The following is a 6,000-nucleotide window of genomic DNA, read 5'->3' on the forward strand; positions in this document are numbered from 1 at the left end:
TTAGTTCAATTAAAACATACAGCCATCTTAAGAGTAGATTCACAAAACAGTCGAAACCCAAATACCCTCCCCCGAGTAGATTTGCATGTATAGGTTTTCTTTGTTCCTAGAATTCACACGATTAGGAGAAATAAATTCCTTTCAGCAAAACTTCTTGTAAGTGTAGGTCTCTTGACAGCCGACTAGAGAGGGATGAATAACCTACACAATAAAAAATCGAAACTTTCTTGAACTTTACAAGCTTGATTAAAATAATACTTACATAAAAGGATTAAAAAGCTAATCAAAGAAAGATAAGGCACAATAAGAGTTACTTGGTTTGTAATCAGGAGATTGCTAATCCAAGGAAATTGAAAGCTCACTAAAATCTCCTCTGGGCGGAGAAGCCTCTTACAGTAGTCAAATATCATAACTACAAAGCTAAAATCAATTGGAATCAATTACAAATATTGTTCTGAGCTGCTGGGACCAAGGTTGTATTTATAGCCCTGGTCGGGGCGCTTGGAAGTGTTCCAGGCACCTGGAGGAGGATAAATTTTTATCTCCATCACAACAAAACTAACCACATTGCGTTTGGATGAAGTTCATGGTTCGGGCGCTCGAACTGAGAAAGTCAGCTTCCTGTTGACTTTCGATCCCAGTCTTCCGCTCCGGTTCCGCTCGCATTGGTCCAGGTTTTCCACTCCGGGTTCAACTTGCTTAGGTGATTTCGACCATCTGAAATAGGGTTCACCCGAACCCATTTTCTGGTCTTCGAGCAGTCTTCCGCTCCAACTTCTCGTCCCTCAAAAACATCACGCGCCTCCTTCTCGTCCGCCAGCATACTCTTCCGCAATGCCTCATCCCTTGGACGCACCGAACCCATTGACTCTCTCTCGTGTCATCCTTCTCGCTAACTACATCTTTCGCTCGACTTCCTGTACTCCTAAGTTTCTGTACACTTAGACACAGAGGTTAAATAACAACAGGACCTAACCTGACTTTGTTGATAATATCAAAACTACCTTGAGGTACTAACAATCTCCCCTTTTTGATGTGAACAACCCAAGTTAAGTTAAGGAAAAAATATAAACCAATAACAAGGTAAATTTTGCAAATAGTCATGTGCAAAAATTAATGATACCCTCCCCTAGACTTAATCTTCACTTCTCCCCCTTTGATCACATTAAAAATGGGGTACTTGTAAATCCTTTGAAAAATAAATCTAAAACAAAGTCTAAGGGAAACACAATTTTCCAAAAAATTAAATAATTTTGAAAAATATGGAATCTTATAACGAATTTTAAAAAAAAAATACTAAGGGTTCAGTAGACATAAAATTTTTAAAAAAAATCTTTTCCAAAAAGATGATAATTTTTCATAGAAAAATAAAGTTTGAAAACAGCTCTGCAAAAAAAAATTAACAAAAAATATTTTAAAATTTTTGTACAATTAAAAAATTAACTTCTAAATAATTTCTAACAGAAATTTTGATAAACAATTTATTTGAAAGCATTTGATCATTTTTAATTATATGCTTAACAATTAGTCAATTAAATATTCATTTCAATAATTGGCTTCCAATCTGTAGCGAGGCAGTAGACCTTCTTGGTTATTGGAACAACAACCAGTTCAAGACAAAGCCTTTTAAAGAAATTAAATATTTAATTTTCTTTCTAAAAGTCCTAGGTCTAACTTTAAAACATAACAATTTAATCTAAGCATATTTTTGAAACCCAATATAGGTTTCTTCCAACTGGGTTAATCAAAAATTTCTTCCAAATATATTTTTATGATATTCTTCTAACTTGACCCTTATAAAATCTAAAATGACAATTAAGTCCTCAATTATATTTAAAATTTCTATCATTAGCATGTAGAAAATTTGAGCATGAATCATTTTCTAACATTTCAATTTATCTTTTAATTTTATATTTTCATCTATTAATTTTTCAAATTCTTCTTTTAGGCATGCATGTTCTTTCTTTGACTTTATATACTTTGTTCTCTTTTTATATAATGATTTACTTATCATTTGCACAATTTTAAATAATTGCTCTGGAGGAAGCTTACTTACCTGACTTACCATATATTCGTTGGTAGATGCTATCCTTTCATTGTTGCTTTCTTCTACAGTGTCTCCCCCTTCATCGATGCTCTCGAAGCTCATTTCTGAGATGCTTTTGTCGTCTTTGGGTAGGTACTCGACAATTAGCTTTGTTCCAGTAATCTTCTCGGATCTGGATGCTTTTGAAGATGAGTCGGTATCCATAGCATAATCAAATTCTTCTTTCATTGATTTTTTGTAGAACTTCAAGAACTTTTCTCAAAGTTCTTTTGTGCTTTGGTAGTTGTTGATTTTGTCGAGTTCTTGAGCAGGAAGAACACTCAGTATGTGGAACTCGGTCTTACCATTTGCTATGAATTTGTCACACTGCTTCTAAGTCCAAAGATGCTCCTCGAGTTCTTTTCCATCTTTACTTTAAGGGATATCAAAACCAAATTTCATAGAAAGCATTATATCAAAATCAGTTCAAAAAAATACCTCCATTTTTTATTTCCAGAATGAGAACTCCCCCTCAAACATTGGCGGATAGATGCTTGTTCCGGCCATCTCTTTTGCTTCGATCAGCGGTTAGTCTTCCTGAAGTGTCATTGCTCTGATACCACTCTGTAACGACCCGCCTTCTACTGGCTAAGCTGTAAGGCCGGATCGTCACATTATACTATTGCTAACTATTCTTAATGTGCGGAAAACTAATCTGATTTAAGAATTTTGCTAGCTAATACAATTTTTTTCCTGTTAATTGCTATTCGATCTGGAATTCATGTTTAAACTACATCTTGAATATTGTTCCTATGCTAAGGGAGATAATCTAGGCTTCCCATATGATCAAGAGCTGAGATGAGGGGTTTCCAGCTGTTATCAGGCCTTCCAATCGATCGGTGGATCGATTGGAGTCGTTTGATCGATCCACTGATCGATTCAGCGTGCTACTGTGCACGGACAAGATTCTGGATCGATTGGTGGATCGATCCATCCTGACTAATCGATCCCTTGATCGATTCAGCGCGCTACTGTGCATGGGGTAATATTCTGGATCTTCTGGATCGATCGACTGATCGATCCAGACTTGTTGATCGATCCGGTGATCGATTCCAGGGCATTTTGTTTGTGACAGAACGCGTCCGGATCGATCGGCGGATCGATCCCGGAGCTTACTGTTCATGGTACAAGCTCCTCAATCGATCAACTGATCGACTGAAGACCCCCAATCGATCGGCTGATCGATCAGGGTTTCTGATTTCGTATCAGGAGTCTGATTTCAGCACTGTTTCGTGCCAAATTCACCCACATAAGTTCTAATATGGCTATAAACGTACCAATAACAATTAACTGACATTCTAAGCATGGCATAGTGCATAATTCACTAGTTCAGGGCATTTAAACATACTAAAGTGCGGAATGATAAAATGCTAGAAAGTTCTAATGCTTAAAACAAAACTCGCTAGATCCCTAAGATCTTTATTCCAAGTTCCTGCCCACACACATCTTTGTAGCATTGCCCTCCAGCCTCTGCTAGTCCATCTTTCCTTTACCTTTATCTGCAGTATAAGGAAAAGAAGTATTTGTAAGCTTACGCTTAGTAAGAAACCATCTACCTCACAAAACATGCAAACGATGCACTTTATGGTTTTAAAACATGCTATTTGAAAAATATGCTGAACCCTGCTAAACATGGATTCTAAAACATGGCATAATCTCGTATGATACATGGCAACCATAGTTAAGCATAAAACTATCATGATGATTCATAAGACTAAACTGAAATGAAAACTGAACTACACTACTGCTAACTAATGCTAAGCTGCTCTGTATTTTCATAAACTATTTTGTGAAGTTTTGAAAACTAATTATCATAAATAGATGAAAATACTTAATCATGCTGTTGATGGGCTCGGCAACTGTACTTGCTGTGCGCGCATCCCTAACTAGATCCGGGGTTGCAAATTCCGAATTTAGTAGAGTGTACTAGGTTATCTAAACCTAGGGACGACTATGGGATCCTAACCTAATGGACATCTAGTCCAGTACCGTGCCACTACTGAAAATAAAATACTAGTTATAGCTAAAATTTTTCTTAGCTTGCTATTTCTAGGTTATCTGAACCTAGAGCTAGGTTGTCTGAACCTAGAGGCGACTGTGGGAGCCCACCCATTGGACCGTAGTCCCATATAAGCTGTAATAAACCACATACACTAAATAAATGCCTCTATTGCATTTAGCTAAACTATTAAAGTGTCTAAGTTGCCCTTTTTCCTGCGCTGAACATATTCTCGAACACTTGGTGTGCGCTATTGCGCGACCTATGTGTCACAAATTCATATGCTACTAAACTAAAGCAAGAAATCACACGAGAACTACTTATACTGCAGGTGAGGGGTTTCTTACCTCCTGCACTAGATTTCTTACGATTCCAGTCGCTAGTTTTCTGGTAGAGACGATTCCCTCGACGATCCTCTTGCGTCTACATGCTCTTCTCGCGGAGAGGAATGCCCTCGTGTCGGAGTCGTTGCCGGAAGGTGCCCTTACGTCTTTAGGAGTGAAACCCTAGGTCTCTCGGGGCCTTGGTGTGCCGTGAGGTGAGGAAGAGGAGGGGGCGGCGTGAGGGTTTGAGGAAGAGTTGCCGAAACATGAAAAACTCCATCCCCACTTAAGTTTCCTATTTATATTAAGTAGTTAATTTGCCAACTTAAATATAAATATAATTAGTTCCCTCTTCTTTCAGCACGGCCCTGCTGGGTTCACTTGGTTACTAGAGTCCACCATAAGTCGTAGAGTTTGTTAGGTCTCGGGTTCAATTCCCGCTTAAGCTATTTTACGTTTCTATTTATTTTTGCTACTTCCGCTACTCTAAAAATTCTGTAAAAATATCCTAAAATTCCAGAAAAATACTAGGATATTTATAAAAGTCTTTTGAGAATTTTCAGGCGTTACAATCCCCCATACCTTATAAAAAGTTCGTCCTCGAACTTAAAATAACTCTGGGTACTTCTATCTCATACTAGCTTCTGTCTCCCAAGTTGCCTCTTCTGCTGTGTGATTTTGCCAAAGGACTTTTACTAATGGTACTTCCTTGTTCCACAATTTCTTAACTGCTCGGTCCATTATCTGAATAGGCCGACTATCATAGCTGAGGTCTTCACAGACTTGTACCGACTGGGGCTCAATCACCTGGGTGGCATCTGGGATATGCTTCTTCAGCATAGAGACATGAAATACATTATGGATAGCTGACATCTCCTGGGGTAGCTCTAGCTTATATGCTACCTTGCCAACTCTTCTGGTGATAAGGTATGGTCCCACATATCTGGGACTCAATTTGCCCTTCTTCCCAAAACGCATTACTCCCTTCATGGGAGCTACTCTGAGGAATACTGTATCCCCAACTAAAAATTCTAAGGGTCTGCGCCGTGTATCAGCATAGCTTTTCTGGCGGCTCTGAGCTATCTCTATCCTCTGGCGGATCTGCTGTATAGCTGCTGTAGTATCTACTACTAGATCTATCTGAAGCTCTAGTTCTTTCTGTTCACCACTCTCATACCAACAGATTGGAGATCTACACCTCCGCCCGTAAAGAGCCTCGTAGGGTGCCATACCGATAGTGGTCTGATAGCTGTTGTTGTATGCAAATTCTGCTAAACTCAGATATTTGCACCAACTTCCTTTAAAGTCTAGGGCACACGCTCGGAGCATATCTTCGAGTATCTGATTCACCCGCTCCGTCTGACCATCTGTCTGAGGATGAAAAGCTGTGCTAAATTTTAACTTAGTGCCCAACGCTGACTGTACACACTCCCAGAAGTGTGATGTGAATCTGCTGTCTCTGTCTGAAATGATGGTCCATGGGACTCCATGTAATCTAACAATCTCCTTGAGATACAACTGAGCTAGCTGTTCCATGGAGTAGGATATCCTGATAGCTAGGAAGTGGGCTGATTTAGTCAATCTATCAACTA

This window comes from Zingiber officinale, chromosome 2A (genome assembly GCF_018446385.1).
Source record: "Zingiber officinale cultivar Zhangliang chromosome 2A, Zo_v1.1, whole genome shotgun sequence".
Classification (NCBI taxonomy): Eukaryota; Viridiplantae; Streptophyta; class Magnoliopsida; order Zingiberales; family Zingiberaceae; genus Zingiber; species Zingiber officinale.